Below are 20,403 nucleotides of genomic sequence, written 5' to 3' on the forward strand. Positions count from 1 at the left end.
ACTTAAAAGGGCCCTTCCAAACTTTCTGAACATTATTAGAAAATGCCTCCTATTGGTAGTCTAGGCTCTGGCAAACATGTGAGCCAAACATTGTTGCACAGCTTGTGACAAATTTGATTTTGAAGTGAGCTAAAAATTGCTTGCTCTTTTCTCAACAAATAAGCCAACAAATGGAGCCATATACCAAAAATCAACTGCACCACGCCCCCTTAACAGATGGTCACAGCCATTGGTTGACAGTGAGCTGCATAGTTACCATGGCTGTCACAGTGTGCCGCTATGTGCTCGTGCAGCATGCTCGGGATCACACTTAAAGTGAGCCATGCGTGATTCACACAAGTGACTCGTGAAGCAGCAAACTCCAATAGTGAGGTAATCAATTTCCACTTGTAAATGTGTGGCAGGGCCCCTTTGAAGTCCTAGTGCTTGTCTTATGACTCTCATTTGTGCATGCAGCTGTACTGAAGTTTCACTAACAATGGCAGGAAAGTGGTGTGCCTTAATGGGTGCCGTGTATCCGCTCACCTACCAGCATATTCACATTGTACTGCCTGCCCAGCTGACTAACTCTGTTGTGATTATACTTATCATGCAGCATACTGCAAATGATCTTTGTTCAGTGCCTGCACGTAAATATTGTGGCATGGTTTGAAGTGAAATTCGCAGTCTTAGATTTTGGGGTGTGTTGACACCTGTGAAAAATTACACCTTGATTATGTTACATGATGGCTGGTGCACGAGTCAGATTCTTTCAATTATGCCTCTCTATAGCTTACAGGGCTACAGCTTGGAGGCCACGATTTCTTCATCTGGCTCTTTAAGAACTGAAATGTTTGTGCTCCCACCTAAATGTGCTAAAAGAGCCTCTTATACGAAATTGATTTTTTCTCAGATATCCTGGGAAACTGTACAACGAAGCTGCCAGTGCGTTGGTGAATGCCTACCCAAACTTGAGGGACACAACTGGAACGGGACATGTAAGCAGCTACTTTTATTGCGGCGAAGCCAGTTCTTGTATATTTTGCTTACTTCACATGGTGTGCAAGTGTGTCACCATGCGCCGCTTCATCACTTCCTGTTTGGGCAACCGACATGTCTCGGTACCTATAGACGATGTCACAGCCTACTGCCGTGTCGTTTTGTGAAGCTAGCATCCACTCAGTTCAGCCTCAAGATGCCAGTTTGTGCAGTTATTGGCAGTCCGTGAGGCAAGCCATCATTGAAAGTCATGAACAGAATACAAAGCGTGGGGAAGTTCTCCTCGTAAGAAGGTATTGTGAACGTATGTGCAGCTTCGCAAAGAGTGCTACCCTGTTTCTCTAGCACACATTAACAGAAGTAACTTGAAGAACCTCGATAATATTTGTGCCTGCAGGAGCGTGTGTCATTACAGTGATTGCAGGCAAGTGCTATCCAGGCACTTACCAGTACACAAAAAGGGAGAATGAAAAGGGAGAATGAAATTTTATTTTACTACTGGTTGTGCATTCTTTTCACTCATAGAGAAAAATCAGGTAACCTCTCCAGTTTTTTTTTACTGCTTGTTACTGTCGTCATTGTTTGTAGGTATGCCACTGTACACTAGTGCAAGGCAGTGTAAAAAAATACGAGGCAAAAAACCGCTAAACATATCATATGAGGCAGAATAACAGACATTTTTTGTACTGGCATGTATTTCAACCCTGAAAAGTCACTAACTCGAACTTGCGCAGTTTCTTTTTTTGCTGGTTTTTTGTGAATGCAGAGAAGAGAGCATCATTTTCATCACTGTTTAAAAATGAGCGAAATTGAACTTTCTTGCTGCATGAACTGCTTTGGTAGTGTGGGTGCATCTCACGCAAAGTTACCTTTCTTCACACGACAACCAAGCTGTTTCCATGGGAGCTGCTTCCCAATTAGGCGTAAATACTGTGCATTCAAGGGACACCGGGCTTTCATTTGCATTTGGGCCACACAGTTTGCAGTGAAAATTACGTTAACTGAGTGTCCGCAAAGATCGCTGCAGGCAACATGTCGGCGTCTGCAGTGGCATCTCTCCTCATGGAAAGCCAGTACAGGTCATCGTCGTAGCTCTTTAAATGTTGCGTATATATGTATCGAGATAGCTGGTGAACTGGCTCGGTACAAGGAGTTTGCCGAATTGTGGCATCAAAGCATCACACAGATTGATTTTCATTGTGCCCTGCGACAGGTGAACACTCACTCAAACCCTGCGCTGCAGGACATGAACGGCGGCTTAGGTACTCGGGAGGGATGGCAGGAGAGGGCGAGTGGCGGCTGTGACATAACATGAATGCTACACTTATGTAGAGTTGAACAGTTAGGTCACTTTTTCTTCTACGTCACATCAATAAAGGTACACTAAAGAGGAAAAAATTTTTCTCGACTTATTAAAGTATTTTTCCACAATACCAAAATCACCATGCTTGCTGCGATAAGACGCTTAATAAGCGAGAAAACGCGCTAAAAGAAAATGGAGGTGGTGACGCCACCTCGGAATTCCCGCAGCACCATTTTCTGTGATGTCACATATTATCAATGGCGCCTACTAGGGCATACGTAGTTCTTAGTTGGTTAAAATGAAGTACATTGTCCTCTGCGGGGACCAGAGACTTAACATAACAAGTGTGAAGAAATTTCGTTGAGCCAGTGGCGCCAAAATTCGATAAATGCTCTTTGAAATGTTTGATGTTGTGGATTAAAAAGTTTGGCGCGAAATTCAAAAATAAAACTTTGAACTTGATTTTCTCCTGTAATAATGAACCTTTGGTGGTGAAATGAATGACTTAAGAGTTTCCCGACCACACTTTATCAATCTAAACCAGTTAATTGTTTGTCTTAAATGTCCCTTTAAGGTAACTACAGGGTTAAAAACTCTGCCTCTATCCATGAAAGCATGTTTCGGTATGCATTGATTGGCATTGGTTGAGTTTTGGTCACACCTAAGCTTCTTAGCTAATGCTTATGGGCAGAAGAAAGGTGTCTTTGTGTACATCATTTGATTCTTATGACTCTCTGTTACCTGCATTTTCCATTCCTCACTAGTGGAAAAATTGCAGGTTACTGTGTTAACAGAATAGTGAGCATAGTTCTATAATGTGCTTGCTCACCGCATAGTCTGTGTGAAGGCAGCTGTTCTCAGCCTAAGCTACATAGTAAGCAGAGCTTTCATCATACATTTTTTTTGTGCTCTGCAGGGCTCGTGGCACGAGGCCCTGAAGTTCAAGGCAAATTATGAAAGGAAAAAGATGACAGAAAACACAGGGGAAATGCCTCCTGCTGTAGCAAAAAGGCCACGCAAAGAGCCTACTTCTGCAAAAGTCCAGAATCGAACCACGAGACCTTCCATAGTAAGAATACAGGCACACAGAAGCTTATGCTGGGTGCACTTGCTTATGTAGCATCTAAAATTTTCCCCTTCCCCCTTTTTTTCAGGCAAGTGATTTCTTTGATGCAGAAGACGATGAGAGCATCTTGGCACACCACACCGGCATGCAGAAAGAGTGTAGAATGGCAAGGCCAGACTATGATTATGTGAGAGACAGTATGTTGAGGACTTTCTCAGTGAGGCGAGAATGGATTTCAAAAGAAACAGCATCCATAGAAGACATCACAGATAGGTACCCAGCATTGATGCTGGCGACGATCGTAAGTTATACTTCTATCAGCTAACTAAAAAACATTTCGTGTTTATTGGGCTGACGTTTTGCTGGTTCAATCTTTTGCCTAATTTGTGGTTCTAATTTCAAAATTGTAATTGAGATTAATCTAGCTCCGATATTTCTCGAATTGTACAATCTACTAGAACGAAATACAAGACAACCTTGTTAATATGTGCCTACAACCACAGTATCCAGCCGTAGCCTATGCAATTTTTCAGTGCTGTCTACCCAACAAAATTATTGTAAACATCACCAAGAGCTCGTCATGGCATTCGACATCACTTTTGTTTAGGTAGCTGAAGTCTGAAAAATTGAATGGCGCATTGTGGGGCATCCGAATTTTTAGTCGTTGCCTTACGTTACTTCAATGAGATTGTTGGTGGTGCTGGATAGGTGTACGAAGTTTCAGCTTCTGAATACACTGTTGGCTACTGTATAGTATGCGGGTGTTCTAAAGCACTTTTGTCCAGGGCAAAATGAATCAGAAACGGGAGTTAGCAGCTTAGGTCAGACCAAATTAAAGTTCTCAAAGCACTGTGTACAGTGCACTATGAAAAAAGCAGTTTCTCAGAGCAGTAAGGGATGAAAATTGGTAACAAGTCCCGCAGAAGGTAAAAAGCACCAACTTGTTGCAAGCAGAGCCAGCACACACACTGTATCTTGATTTGCAACGCCGATGGTGAGCAAACCACTGACGGCCATTTTGTCTAAGGCCGAACCAATGGCATGATGTTCTGTTCAACCTTTAATTCTTTCAGCAACAGTTACAGAGGTCCTACAAGAGCATGCAGAAAAGTAAATTTTAAAGCGTAATAGAGATGTCATAAATGATGAAGTGATTTTGTGTCTCAGTACTCCTATGACACGTGCATCAATCTGTACTGCGGAGGCATCGGCTTTTTCCTTTCTTTTGATGCTCTCGTCGTCAGAAGTTGCCAAGAAAAAGCAGCCTGACCAGACAAAGTGCAATACGCTATTGTCTATGGCTCTGTACCTTTCTTTTGAGTGAGCCTGATTGATATGTGGTGTTTAACGTCCCAAAACCACGATATGATTATGAGAGACGCCGTAGTGGAGGGCTCCGGAGATTTTGACCACCTGGGGTTCTTTTACGTGCACCCAAATCTGAGCACACGGGCCTACAACATTTCCGCCTCCATCGGAAATGCAGCCGCCGCATTTTGAGTGAAGCCTTGTGGTGAAAGTTAGACAGGCCAAGACTCAAAGTCTCTCGCCCAAACTGAAAATGAACACATTAAAGCAGTGAAATACAACTCTCAGCTTCATGAGAATGTTGGAATGGTTGAGGCAGATTTCTTGCTGCAGAGAAAGAATCTCGCTTGTGGTAATGTTCATGCATCAGGCTAATGAGGTTGCTTTCAGTTGAAATAGTGCATATTTGAAAATATTCTGTTCTATTGCACCTACTTCCTAATATTTGCATTTGAAAATGTTTTTATGAGATCTCTATATAGTTGTCGAAGATTATTTATTCATTGTGCATTTTATTAACACCTCCCTTCTGTTTTCTTCTTTGAATGATCTAAACACCCCTAGTTACCATTCAATCTTGATTAAGCAGTTTTTTTAACTAACCAGCTTATTAGAGAGTTACAGCCTAGTGTGAAATGGCATCCACCTTGATTTAAAGGGGTGAGAACACCAAACTTTGAGGCTACGAAAAGCCTGTTCTAGGCTTCCTCTATATGCAAGGACACTTAGTACAAAGTGTTGAACACAGCAGTCGTTTAGAATACGTTTTAATTCACTTCCAAAGTGTGCCTAAATGCTTATTCTCGCGATCAAGACCAATCACTCGAGCGACTAATACTGACGTTAGTGTGTAGGAAGTGCGAAGTGCAATAAAAGTTTTAGTGACGTCAAACCAAGCACCCTCCTTTTTTCTCAGCGCGTTGCCGAACTTACCAAACTTGCACTTTTAAATGTGCTTCACATCGTCACCCAAACTCTCAAAGGCGACTTGAGAAAATTTGTTTCTAGATCGGATTGGTTAGGGCACCTCTCGGAGCTTCAAAGAACTAGGCAAAAGTACAATCATTGTTGAAGATATAAAATGTATTATACTTCTCTGATGGTGGAAATTCTCAGCAGGGACGTGGTTCCGAATCGGCGAGAAGAGGCACTGTTTGAATGCATTGCCTTTCATCAACATTTTTTCGCCATGGTTGCTCAGTGAAAACAATAAAGCAAATTTATAATTCTGGTTCCGTGAAGGGTCACGATTTCGATATCATTAACCGGTAGCCCAGTACTTCTCAAAGATTTCTGCATATACAGGAATTTCATAAATGCTAATATTCTTTATTAGCGAATTTTAGCATGTTTTCAAGGCATCCGGATGGTTGCTCGGATATGTGCGTGTGTGTAGCTGATGCAGCACAGCATGTGCTACAGCTTTGTGGGCCCACGTGTTGAAGCTTCCTACAGGTGGCATGCGTCACTCTCGGACCAGTCACCCAAAAATAGAAACGAGAAGTTCATATAAATAGGCTGATATCTAATTACTTAGCGAGAATATGTGAATTTTGCGGCAATAAGAAACATTTCCAACAAATAATGCATAATCTACAGTTTTGATCGCACCACTCCTTTAAATTAAAGTTCGGTATCACTCACGGAACACCTGTTGAACTCTCACAATTTTTAAATGTCGACCAGGTAAACACAATGAATCCGTGTAGATTTCTTTGTTGCTTTCTTCTACAAAACAGATGGTGGCAACATGGTACCCTTTCTAACCCTTCCTTTACCTTTCGGGATACCACAGAACTGATTTGCCAATCGGAAACTTTATCAATTGTGTAGTGAATGGATACTTACTTCCTGATGCCTTTCGGAAACTTTTCCCTGTTTTGACTGCATGTTTGTGAATGATTCTACTTTAAAATAAGGCAGCCTGCCACATGTCACAAAAGCTGTTTTTACTGTGCTAACAACATTACTGATGATTCTGCTATAACTACCTCTTCTTTGGCTTGGTATCATGCAGCTGAAGAAATTAAAATAGTTTGTTAAATCATTTCAATAATTGAGCACTGAAACGTCCACATGTATGCGCTACTGTTGGAAAATATAAATTGGATCTTAGGATTGAAAATTGAGTAGGACTGGACTTATTTGCTTTTGTTCTTCACTGCAGCAATATTAATATTGATGTTTTTTACACTGTCTACGTGAAGGCTCGAAACGAGTTTCAGTCCCAGACGGGAGTTTCTCTGCTAGAGAAACTTCAAGATGTGCTCACCGCAGCATCTAGAAATATTTTTGAGGTGGCCAGAAAGAAGCGCCACCTGAAACACTTTTTTTGCACTTTTGACGAGGCAGCAAGTGCCACACCGCCTCTCCACATAGGTATTATTGCATGAGCTTTGAGGACTTTTAGTAACAACTTAGTGCTAGATTGTTGGAGAACTAGTCTGATGCATTGAATGCATTGAACAAAATATGCCTGTGTCTTATCGGTTGCTACTGAAGGTAGCTCCAGATCTTTGAACAATGTTGGGTGCAATATTATTAATCAACAGTGATAGCAAATTAATTCCGTGAAAAAATATATCCTCAATTGGTTAGCCTGGCAGTTTTGGTGCATAAAAAACTTCTGTGCCAATTTAGGATTTTTGGAAGTGCGAGCACATTTGGTGAAAAATGATACAACAAAAAAAGCCAACAAATGAAATGCAACTTGAGGAACATTTTCAGTTTGCTGTGGAAAAAAGTCTGAGTAAAAAAAAGCAACTGTCAAGAACCGAAAATGTTAATAATCCAGGAATGCGTTGCTGGAATTCAGGAATACATTATAAAGAATTTAAATAATGGCTGTTGGGAAGTTGAAGCTAAAATGCTGAAACTTGATATTGACTTGTATATGCACTATTTTATGTTTTTTGTGGCTCTGCCACAGCCCTTTATGCATAAAAATTGTGCTGAGATGCACATGGATTACAATATTGTTGAAATCTTGAAATAATTAAAAATGATATTTTCTTTTATTTCTCTGGTCAATTCAAGATGAAATGGAAGCCACAGTTGCGGCTGTTTCACGAACAGGAATGACGAGAGAAGGGGTCTGGGGGAGCACAATTTCCCTCGTTATTTCTGTGTGTGAAAAAGCCACAGCTATGGCTTCAACTTAAACATAAACAAACTAGCACATCAACATGTACTTTTACATTGCAATTGCAGATGTCTACTTAATTTTCTAAAAAGGAAACTCATTACTTTAGCCCTTTGAAAGTGACAAAGCTTCATGTGATGAACTCAGCCTTATAAATGTGGTACTGAATATGTGCTGCAGATCAGATGTCGACTGCTTACTCAATATTTTCCCAAGTAAACTTCAGCTGCTCTGCCAGATTCCATAGTGTGACCAGCTTAGTCTTAATATTTTCCGCTTAGCAAACTTTAGCAGTAGACAATCTGTGCTGGCAACCTATTACAGTGGCTAATGTTTGCATTACATCAGTGCTACTTTGAGGTGAACTCTACTTGCACATGAAAGGGACACACAGAGGGCAATTTTCTACAAGGAACGTGTCACTGTCAAAAGTGAAAGCCATTACTCACCAGCAATGGTTCCAATCATGCAAGAAAGACTGTTGGTAGTTTTGCAGTGAACACCTTTGTAGCACCTTTGTTGGCAGTGAACAGCTTTCACTTTTTGCAGTGGTGACCCGCGGGTCGCGGGATCGAATTCCGGCTGAGGCAGCTGCGTTTCCGATGGAGGTGGAAATAATGCAGGCCCGTGTGCTCACATTTGAATGCACGTTAAAGAACCCCACGGGGTCGAAATTTCCGGAGCCCTCCACTACGGCGTCTCTCATAATCATACAATGGTTGTGGGACGTTAAACCCCGCATATCAATCAATAAATTAAACTTTTTGCAGTGGTATGTTCATTTCGGTTTTTCCTAGATGAAGTGACTTCAGCAGACTCCGATCACTGCAAGGGATTGTCACCATTTGTCATGTGTTCTAGTAATTGATTGACATGTGGAGTTTAACGTCCCAAAACCACTATATGATTAAGAGAGACGCTGTATCGGAGGGCTCCAGAAGTTTCGACCACCTGGGGTTCTTTAACGTGCACCCAAATTTGAGCACACGGGCCTACAGCATTTCCGCCTCCACCGGAAATGCAGCCATTGCAGCCGGGATTAGATCCCGCGACCTGCGGGTCAGCAGCCGAGCACCTTAGCCACTAGACCGCCGCGGCGGGGCTACACTCTAGTGTTCCAAGTGGCAGGCTGCAAGGAAAAGCTCTCCATTCCGTGCAACCAGATGGCACATTTTTTCTATATCAACAGTTGATTGGCGCCTACACTGAGTACCAAAAAAACTGCACGAAGGGGAAGATGGAAGCTTGTGATGAAGAAATCCATAGACAAGGGTTCTTTTCTCGAGCCTGGAAAACACAACCCTTGTTTACGGATCTCTACATTGAGCACAAATATTTTAAACAATGTGTATCCTATTTAAAGTAGAAGGAGAAGATGGAAGTTCGTGATGTGAAATTTGTAAACAGGGAGTGTGTTCTGGACCCAACGTTTCAACAAGTAAAAATGTTCTTTTCAAGACAAAACTGGTCACTAGTGTTTACGAATTTCTCAGTGCATCCAATTTGTAATACAAAACTAATGATGTGGTCACAAGGCTAAACTTAAGACTTCACGCATTGTGGCTTGTAAGGAACTCGAATAATACAATTTTTTATTTGCAAAAAATAACAGGCAATTTTCTTGACATCAACCTGAGAAATTCAAAAATAAAAAATGAATGAAAGATAGCTTCTCAGTTCCTGCCAGCGGCAAGCTATCTTTTCGTCCACCTTACTTTCTTCAGATTTTGCACTATATATACTACACATACATATACACATCCTCTATACTTTCTTTGGGTTTCTGGTTTGCTCTAATTAACGCAACATGTTTAATATTTAATGTGTTGAAATTCTTTCTACAGCAAAGTTAGGTTAAATACTCCCATAGTAGCATTTCATCTGTTGTTTATCATGAAAATTTATTAAGACCAAGAAGTGTACTATTTGGTTAATAAGTGCACTAAATGTTCAGAAATTATGAAAATGACAGGAAAGTGTTATCAGCATATTAAATGTGTTATTTTCAAGTAAACAAATACTTCTTCATGAAACTAGCTTCAGAATCATTTTTCTCAGTTCACAACCTGTGGATTAAGCAAACTTCGTCATCGTCGAAAATGGCAGTCAGGACTACCCCTTTGTTCTTGTCAGAATTGGCGCTGCGCCTTTTTCAATTTGGTATGTAGGGTTTCTTTTTTCTTACTGGTAAGAAAACTTCATTATGCCAAGTTAGTTTACCTTGCATGCTATTTCACACTGAGCAGCACTCAATTTGTTGCAGCTTGTTTGGTTCAACAGAGAAGGTTTAGTTCTCGCTGACATTATAGCATATCCTGTACTTTTCAAGTACATAGCGAGCATTTCTAGCCTCTTGCATCACAATGCACTGACGGTGCTTCATACTGCTCATTATCAATAAATGTTTAGCGGATATGTGATCAAAGCTGCATGTCAAAAAAGTCACCTGGATTATTTTTTTTTCTGCGAAGCCAGGTTTGCGTGCTTTCACCTGGATCACCTATGAATTTCGCATTCCGCAGCCAAGTTTTCTCGCGTTCCTTTTGTGTGTTGATTGACTGCTTCAGTTTCTTTAATAAAAAACTTTGTCTTGGTCAGGAATTTCGACATGGCGCCACTGACTTGCCATGGCAGTCTCTTTACCCACTGAGCTGAGCATGAGGTTAGGTGTTCATAGATGAATAGAAAAAGAACTCAAAAGATGTCTTTACTGGCCATTATATAGCTACCGCATAACAGCAGGGTAAATTATTCAGTGTCTGTTCCTGCCTGGACCTTCACAATGATAATTTTTGGTTATTCAAGCCTAATTCATGAAATCTGTTTGTTTCAGACCTCGAGCTCACCGCCTCAATTTGTGTCTTACCAAGCCTTGTGAAAGAGAGGATGTAGGCTTTCATTTCAACCTATGTAATATTACCTGCAACTTTTATGCTGACCAGACTTTTGGTATCTTCCAATAAGCTTCAGGAATCAATGGCAAAATGCATATGTGTTCCTGAATAGGCCAAGTAATGCATGCATAAGCTATGTGCAGTGCTGTAAGTTGACCAATTTTCCCAAAAAAATGTCTAAAAAATGAACAGTGCCTTGGAAGCTTTGATGGCTTTGGTGCTCTCATGTAAGAGACTACTAATTAATTGTTTGTGAACAACCATCACTATATGCTAAGCAGCGACACCATTTCAGCAACTTTTTATGGAGACAATAATTTGAGTAAGGGAGCAATGGTTCTAAGTATTTGGAGATATATTGAGTGCGTCAGTGACCTTTTAATAACATTTTAAATTAAAGCGCTCGTTCCGGAAATGTTCTGGCGTTCCTGGTGGCAACATTATTGGCTGGGAGCGAAAAGTCGGCATTGTATACAAATAAAAATTTTATAAAGATGAAAGGAAATAAGTACTGAGAAAAAAATTTTTGACCAAAGTGAGAATACCTTTTGTGTGGCAAACAGGTGTTCTACCATGAAACCATAACAGTGATTGAAACTACGTCGTAAAAAAAGTGCTCATAAAAAACATGAGAATGAACTATGAAAACACAGCACCAACCACAGTTAAAGTATATTCTTTAAAAAAATGCGTTTCAGCCCTCACACAGGAGCCTAGTTCACAATAAAGCATGAGCAGCAAGTTCAATTTTTTATACGTCGTGTAATCACATGTTTGAAGCCACGCATGCGCGGGTGGAAGATTACCACATTTTTTGGTTTGAATCAAATAAGATTCTACATTAAGCCGTGTAAATTTTTTTGGGGGGGGGAGGGCTATGAAAGAAGCACCCTCCCAGTTGATCACAAGGCCTGTAAATACATGTTCGGCGAGGGAATTTCTCATCACCCTTTTGTTTTTCACGTCATCACAGTGCTCGGATAATTTTCTCTTGAAATTGTTGGTTTCACCAATATAAACTTGTGTGGAATCTGCGCATGGAATTCGATGGACGATACCTAGAAACCTCTGCTCTAACTTGTCGTTGACGTTCTTGAGGCTGTTTCCAAGTTGCAGAGCAGCCATATGTGAGATTTCTACGTCACATAAACGTAAAGTTTTGGCGTGTGATTCGCTAGAGCCCGGAAAACACTCCACAGATGCTGTCTTCTTTACTGAAAGATTGCTTGGCTGAATTGGCTGTAAAGGTTGACAATGAACAGAGTTGAAGAATAACGACGGGTAACCGGGTAGACTCAGCGATGTGAAATTTAGGTAGCAAGCAGTATGCGTGCTATTCATTTAGACTGAGAACTTCAAGCCCCCCGTCTTCTTATTTTACGAGGATCACCTGAATTAAATCCATGACTCATACATACATGACATACACTTCACGGGAGTAAGAATCGGAGGACTGCCTTTCTTTCTTCAACATCCTCGTAAAACGAGAAAAAAGAGGCTTGAAGTTCGTCTACAAGAAGAGCACGTATACTAGCTGCGACCTGAATTTAGAATTCCTGAATCTTTCCTGCCACAAACGCTGAGTCTCGACACTTACAACTGGCTCAGCAGACGCACGGAGCGATGTGGAGACCGTCCATCAGGAGCTGGCCACATGTGATTACCTGTCCTCATGAATAAATTCAGTCCATCGTCAACTTTCTTGGTCAATCCAACCATGCAATCTTTCAGTAAAGAAAAGAACATTGGTGCCGTGTGTTCTGAACTTCAGTGAAGCACTTTCCAGACGTTTACATTCCTACGGCATATAGGTCTCGCATATGCCCGCTCTGAAACTTGGAAACAGCCTCTCAAACATCAAGGACAGGTTAGAGTAGAAGAAGTATTCAGGTGTCGTCTACCGAATCTTATACACAGACTGCACACAAGTTTATATCAGTAAGACCGACTATTTCAACAAATAGTTACGCGAGCACTGTGATGACGTAAAACAAAAAGGGTGATGTAAATTGCCCCCGCCGAACATGTTGTATCAACGGGCCATGTGATCAACTGGGAAGGGGCTTCCTCCATAGCCACAGAAAAAAACAACTTTCCACGGTTTAATCAAGAATCCTTGTTGATTCAAATCAAGAGCTGTGGTAATCTTCCACCAGCGTATGCCTGGCTCCAGACATGTGATTACGTGACCGTATAATTACGCGAACTTGCTGCTTATGCTTCATTGTGAACAAGACTCCCATGTGAGGGCCGAAACGTCTTTTTTAAGCAATATACTTTTACTCTGGTGAGTGCTGTGTTTTCACTATCAATGTCATTCCCTGGCCAGGCGGGATTCCGCCATACTCTTATAAAGATGAGAATTGAATAATAAATGGGTGGTTTAAAGCTGCCCACCCATTACAAAGTGTGTAAAAGCGAAGGTGCCTGTGGCAGCTTACAGCCGCACAGTGAGTACTTCACCAATTTACAAAAGCACAAATTTTCGCGTAGTGCGTGCTTTACAAGTGTAGTTGCAGTAGGTATTTTAGGATAGTTTCAAATGGCCACGTTACACATGAATGTACCGTTTTTTGTGGCACGATTCATTGCTGTGTATTCATGGGGCCAGATTATGCTATCGGGCTCTTCGCTCTTGAAGACGAAGCTAAAGCGTCCTGCTAGCTTTTGTTTCTAATCTGTATTCCTAGTTAAGGAAACTGCTCACCAGTAAAATGGGTTTAAACATCTAGGCTCATTATTCTGTCTAAAACTACGCATCAGAGATGTCACATATTTCAAAACGTTCAACTAGCTATGGATGGCTGGCTGTGCTGCGGAGAAATTGTATTGACACCACTCTTATCAGAAGGAACTTGCTAGCTGACAGACTAATTCCTGTGTTGAAAAGGCTTGATGCAACATTGAGAAGAATTGACTTAATTCCTTGCAGCAATGCAATAACGAACATAATGTGGTCTGAAATAATGAAAAGACATTCGCTGCAGCATGCCCCATAGCTCTATCGTGGTTTGACATGTAGCATCTCTTAATTCAGTGTTCCTTTTGCAGTGCCCTGATACTTCATGCCCTGTGCCCATAGTATATTTGAGGGCACTAGCCTGTTTGAATCAACGGGCCTCAATGTACAGGTAGAAAAAGTCTCCATCGCTGAAGACGACCTGCTGTGCGCTCTGGCAACTTCGATTGCATTGTACAGGGCCTTCGGCATCGTATTTCCTGTGAAAGCACAGATAACTTTTGATTTGTTGTGCCGACTGCTAGGAGTGTCTAGCGGTGTGCAGCCAACACCTATTGTGCGTGTGGCACAGACACTGCTGCAGTAAAAAACCAATAAAATGTGTCAATAGAATTGTTTTCTTTATTTTTGTGTTACAAGCATCTAAGGAGCACTTCATGAAGCCCCTCTGCTTGTTTTTCAAGAGTCAGGAAAGTTATTTTGACTTGAAAAATTCAACCACAATTCAAGTAGCTCGAGCAACGTGCTGAGACCTTGAAAAACATTTTCAGAATCAACATATAAACCCCAAGAGTAACTGCAGATATGCATGGAGAACAGAACAGCTCATCATCTGGAAAGTAAGCCGGGAATGAGTGTTTCAGTTCACAGAGTTACTACAAGAACAAACATTTATTCCATAAGGAGCAGTCGGTGAGACCAACCGTTAGTCCTTGAGGAGCAAGTGATGAGAGTAACAGGTAGTCATAGGGGAGCAAGTGGCAGGAGAAACCGTTGGTCTTTGGAGAGCATGTGGCGGGAGTCACAGTTGGTCTTAGAGGAGCAAATAACAGCAGTAACCGTTGGTCTTTGGGGAGCATCAGGCAGGAGTAACAGTTGGTCTTTGAAGAGCAGTGGCAGGAGTAACCGTTGGTCTTTGGGGAGCATCTGGCGGGAGTAACGGTTGGTCTTAGAGGAGCAAGTGGCAGCAGTAACCGTTGGTCTTTGGAGAGCATCTGGCAGGGGTAACGGGGTAACGGTTGGTCCTCAAGGAGCAAGTGGCAAGAGTAGCCGTTCATCCCCTAGATGAGTAAGGGAAAGAAGTGTCACGGTTCATCCCCTTACAATTTCTCCTTTTAGGGGAGTATTGGGAGTGGCAATGCACTTGCTCCCTCAAAGGAGGAACCCCTATACCCCCGTTGCTCTGTTTTGGCTTAGAGTGTACTGACGTTGCGGACTTTTTGCTCCACGATGTCATCCTACACCATGGTGCTCCTCGCCAATTGCTCACGGATCGCGGCCACGCATTTTTGTCCCGAGTAATCGGCGATCTTCTGCTGCACTCTTCCTCGACGCAGCAGAAGTTGACCACTTCCTACCATCCCCAAACAAACGGCCTTACCGAACGCGCAAATCGCACACTCACGCACATGCTCGCGATGTAGGTGTCCTCCGACCACCATGACTGGGACCTAGCGCTACCTCACGTGACCTTCGCGTACGATTCTTCGCGCCATAACACCACTGGTTATTCACCCTTTTATTTGCTCTATGGCCGCGATTCGACGTTACCACTCGACAACCTGATTTCGACCACTACAACGCCGTCAACCGAATATGCACGCGACGCAATTGTTCGTGGCGATGATGCACGCCAGATCGCCCGCTCTAAACTTTCGGCTGCGCAAGACACCCAAAAAGCCCTCTACGACAGCCCGAATGTTGACATCCGCTTCTCACCCGGTTCTATCGTTCTTGTGTGATGTCCAGTTCGTCGAGTTGGCTTATCAGAGAAGTTGTTGTCTCGCTACAGGGGTCTTTACCGCATCTCCCGCCAGGTAACCGACGTCACTTAGGAGATCATTCCTGCATCTGAGACCACAATAATGCCTTCTACCACACGCAGTGTTGTTGCGCACGTCAGCAGGCTAAAACCTTATCACCTGCTTACTGAAGACCGTAATTAATGTGCACCAAGACGGCGCTTTTACCGCCGGAGGGGGGGGGATATTGCTACGTAGCTGACATATCAGCGGTAAGAAGATGACAACGAGGAAAAGGTCTGTGGTTTGTGAGTGCTGTCCTCCATCTTAGTCGATGCTATGCGCACCAGTGGGAAAATAGATTCTGAATAGACACACCTCATATCCTTTTATGTAACAGTATTTTTACCTTCGGCTTCAGAAATCAGAGGCTAAAAACACCGAGATTTCAGCGGATAATTGCAGACGGGGACGTGGGCCTTTCCACGGTACGAGCCGGAACGACTCACTGCTAGAGTAGGTTGGTCTTTACTATCAGACTGATACTACTCTCATGCTGTGTTGCAAATTATCAGTTCTATTGACGCTGCCTATGAAATACGTTGACGAAACTCGGTCAAATTTCAAGAAAAGCACACCCGCGCTAGGGGTCATCCATGGTTGGTCTGCAGCCATTCTTGCCTAAACTTTCGCATGCCCCCCTTTGTCCCTCCCCAAGAACAAGCATAGTCAAAACACGACGCATAAGTTGTGTGCCTCTCTGCCCCCTCTAACGTCATCCTGCTGCATTTCGAGGCCGCCTGTTCCCGAAACAAGCGCCGAGACACGCACTATCTTTGTTTCCATAATCCGGTTATCACGGAAGTGTTGTGATGATTCGGGCTTTAAATAATCCACGAAAAAGCATTAAAGATGGCTTATTTTCTTGGTCACGATGGAACGAGCCCCAGTCAATCACTCTGACGAGCCTGACATGGTGTCAGAAGTGGTTCCGAAGTAGCCAAGTAGCGCTTCAACGGCCTCGTCCACAAGCGAATGACAAGCAGTGGCGTCTACCAAAATAAGCTGTGTCGATGACAACACTTCAGAATGCCGGGAATCAAGCGTCCTAAGCCCTTAGACATCTACAACGCAGCGAACTAGCCCTCCTGCATGGACAAATTGGACGACTACAGATTGGCGTCCGGGCTACATGAGAAAACAGACGAAGTACAAGTAAAGGCACTTCTCTATACTATGAGCAGGAAGTCGAGGGAGATTCTTCGATCGCTAAACGCACTAAACGTAAAAAAACGGAAAAATGAAGCACTTCAAACTCGTAAAGTCTAAAATTAAAGACTACGTTGCCCAAACCAAGAACATATTCTACGAAAGTGATCGCTTTAATCTACGCCACCAACAACCGGGAGAAACAGTAGACCAGTTTGCAAGCGAGCTTAGCAAGTTAGCAGGCAGATGCCAGTTCGAAGATATGAAGGAACGCCTAATAAGAGACTGCTTCGTAGTCGGACTAAGGGACCAGGTTTTTTCGGAAGAGCTACAAATGGACCCCAAAGCTAGCGTGGGCCCCTGCTTTGGCAAGAACGCGTACGAGCGAAACCGTAAAGCAACAGCAAGCAGAGCTGAAAGAGCACGAGGGCACAATCCCAAAAGCTTGCATAGCCGCAGTAAAGCCAAACAAAACCGCTAAATATAGCACGTTTACTCGCTGTCAGAAGCCCGCGTATCGTCAAAATAACTGCATCTATTGTGTCGGACATGCTAGCGGGCTGCCCCGCGACTCTCGCAAACCCCGAAGAACAATCGCTTTACTGGCAGACGATGGTGCGAAGCGCGTCTTATCAAGACCTACTACGGGCAGTCCAGAAGGTCCACGATGACGCCACAAGGCTCAGCCTGACGGTACCGACCTGGACGTGGCCCGCCTCGGTCTGAAAAGACCGGGCTTTAGAACACAAATAAAGTTTTGTGAATGAATAAATTATGCCGGACCATTTCACCCGAGCAACAAGTGTCCAGTGCCAAAAGAAAGGTGAAAATTTTGCCGGAAGGTGGACCACTAAGAAAAGGCATGCCAAAACAAGAAACAAACAAACACAAATTTCGATGGCATCGCTGAAGCTGATAGCAAGTTTATTGTCACGGTCGAGCAGAGTGCGAACACACAATCTGAGCATTTCATCACGGTACAGATAAACAACCAGACGCTTCGCATGAAAGTGAATACGGGAGCCGAGATGAGAGTCGTCATGAAAATTGTCCTTTTCTTCCGCTTTCTCTGGAAAGCACAGCCGATCTTAAAAGACCGAATATTACTAGCATCCGTACAATCATCAAGTTTAACGCTAAACTATCTTGGAAAGACAGCTGTTCAAAACAAACCATTTATGTCGTGCAGAACCTGCGCACGCCCTTGTTTGGACTACCAGCTATCAAAGCTCTGAGAATTCTTCGCTTCTTAGACGAGTTAGACACTGCTGACGATATCGCAAGCAAGTATCCCAAGATAATCTGAGGCACGGTTGCCATATCGGGAGAACACGCCATGCGCCTTGTGCCACATACGATCCCACACAGCCTTTCAACACCGCAACGGCTTCCTATTGCTATGAAAAAAAAGTTCACAGAACTGGATAGGCTAAAGCGAAAAGGAATGACACAGATGGTAGAAACACCGACAGAATGATGTGCGTCCATTGTTCCTGTAATGAAGCCGTCTGGTGCAGTAAGGATCTGCGTTGACTAGACCAAATTGAACTAGTTTGCATACGGGAGTGTTATCAACTGCCAACAATCGTGCAAGTTCTGGAAAGCTTCCAGGAAGCTAAACTCTTTTTTCAAACTGGAAGCGCATTCTGGCTTCTACCAGATAAAGCTTTCCGAAGAACGTCAAAGGCTGACGACATTCATTACGTCGTACTGGCGGTACTGCTACTGCAGGTTGCTGTTCGGGATTATATCCGCACCAGATATTTTTCAAAGAAAGTTTTCGCAAGTCCTCGAAGGTCTAGACGGCGTACTGAACTACATGGTTGACATTCTGGCGTAGGCAAGAGCCAAATGGAACACGACAAGTGGCTTTGTAACGTCCTCAATCAACTTCATCAAGCAGGCGGAGCTCTCAACAGGGAAGAGTCTTGTTGCTAAGTTGAACTGGTCGCATTCTTGGAAATGATCTTCGATGGCAACGGTGTACGTCCAGACCCTGAAAACGTAAGAGCTATCAAACATTTGTCCAGACCCCAAAACGTCGCTGTGGTTCTATTCTTAATCAGCCATCTGGTGAGAGACTTCCAGTAGCATACGCCTCCAGATCGCTCTCAAGAATAGAGCAGAGGTATTCACAAATCGAAAAAACAGGCGTTAGTTTTAACTTGGGCGGCGGAACGCTTCGACGAATTCCTAAGAAACCTCACATTCTTATTTGATACGGGTCACAAGCGTCTCCTCCTGCTAGTGGGTTGAAATTCTCTTGATTCTTCACCGCCAAGAATTCAAAGGTTCAGGATGCGTCTTATGCGGTACTCGCTCCCGCTTCCACACGTCCCTGGGAAAAGCATTGCTTCGGCGACACACTTTCTAGGACGAGAGTGATGGACACAGTGCTTTCTGTCTGAAGCAGACATTTCGGCTCACGTGAAGGGAGTCGTTCAGTATGCGTTCTCCGACTACATGCTCGAATCCATGCGCTCAGAGCAAGCAAATGACCCTCGAATGTGCGTCGTTGCTCAAAGCTTGTATGCAAGCTTGACCCGCTAAGCCTCACACACCACAGCCTCTGAAGCCATTCTGGGCACATCGCGGTAACATAACGGTTTGCAAGCAGTTGCTTTTGAAGGACTGAGAGCTGGTGATTCCATGAGCGCTGCGGAAAAAAATGCTTCGGAGGGTTCACAAGGGATACCAGGGAATTACACGCTGCCAAGCGAGCGCGAAAGAATCTCTCCGGTGGCCAGGAGTTAGCAAATACATTGCACAAACCGTGGCTAACTGCCGAGCATGCGGGACAGAATGTAACCAATTTTCCGAACCGATGATTCAATCAGAAACAGCCGAGCTGCCATGGCAGAAAATCGGAATTGATATATTTGAGATGAAAGGAGCTGTCTATCTTGTCGTTGTTGATTATCACTCTAGGTATCCGCAGCTGGCCCTGCTGGTTCGAGGAACGGCGTCGAAGGCAGTTATCCAGTATCTGAAAATCTCCTTCGCTAGGCATGGGATACCGCAAAATGTAATATCGAACAACGCACCACAAATATTCTCATTCTCATTTGCTGATTTTGCAAGAAACTATGCCTTTAGGCATGTCACAACAAGTCCTCGTTACCCACAAACTAATGGGGAAGCTGAACACATGGTAGGGACTCTTCTAATACTTTTGAAGAAGGCATAGCACCCCTTCATCACCCTGCAGAACTAGAGAAACACACTGGGCCCAACCGGCTATAGTCCAGCCCTACTGCAAATGAGCCGCCGTTTACGCTCAAAAGTACATTGCATGCCGTCCCCGTGTCACAAAACGAGCGCCCAAAAAGGGTGCGCCGCCAAATTCTCGCGACGAAACGCCGGAAAGGCGCCTCGAAGTCAACGAAAAAAAAAGACAAGCATCCAAAGACTTCCCGGGCGCGCGTCCCTCTCCCCTCGGAAGCGTAGGTTCGCGAACGGTCCTCCTCGCATTGGCGGCTGAGCAGGCCCTAGAAAGTTCTCGATGGAAAGGGGCGTGGTGATGCCGGGTTGCGTCATCTGTCGCGGATGGCCGTCGAACCGTCTCGCGCTTTCCCCCAGCCTTCGCTGTGCATCGCGCCGACGAAATGATGAGAATTTTCTGGAATCGCGCGCGGAAGGTATTTAACCGAGCAGCAGAGATGGGAGATCAGGAGACGAAGGAAGTTAGCGCCAGTATGCGTGGGGTTATTCCGCCGCGTCTGTCGGTGAAGGTTTTGTCCTTAGTGACAAAGCAGGAGAAGAAAAAAGCATGCGCCAGAGTGCGTAGGGTGTTCCGCCTTGT

The 20,403-nt window shown here is 43.7% G+C and overlaps 1 long non-coding RNA gene across 1 annotated transcript; it reads left to right on the forward strand.

The window, feature by feature from the left end:
* Nucleotides 1–303: 303 nt before the first annotated feature.
* On the forward strand, nt 304–4,148 carry LOC142768328 (uncharacterized). The gene is made up of 3 exons (XR_012885263.1): nt 304–977; nt 3,198–3,350; nt 3,436–4,148. It is a non-coding gene; the product is annotated as an uncharacterized LOC142768328 (long non-coding RNA).
* The last annotated feature ends 16,255 nt before the right edge of the window (nt 4,149–20,403 follow it).

This window comes from Rhipicephalus microplus, chromosome 1 (genome assembly GCF_043290135.1).
Source record: "Rhipicephalus microplus isolate Deutch F79 chromosome 1, USDA_Rmic, whole genome shotgun sequence".
NCBI lineage: Eukaryota > Metazoa > Arthropoda > Arachnida > Ixodida > Ixodidae > Rhipicephalus > Rhipicephalus microplus.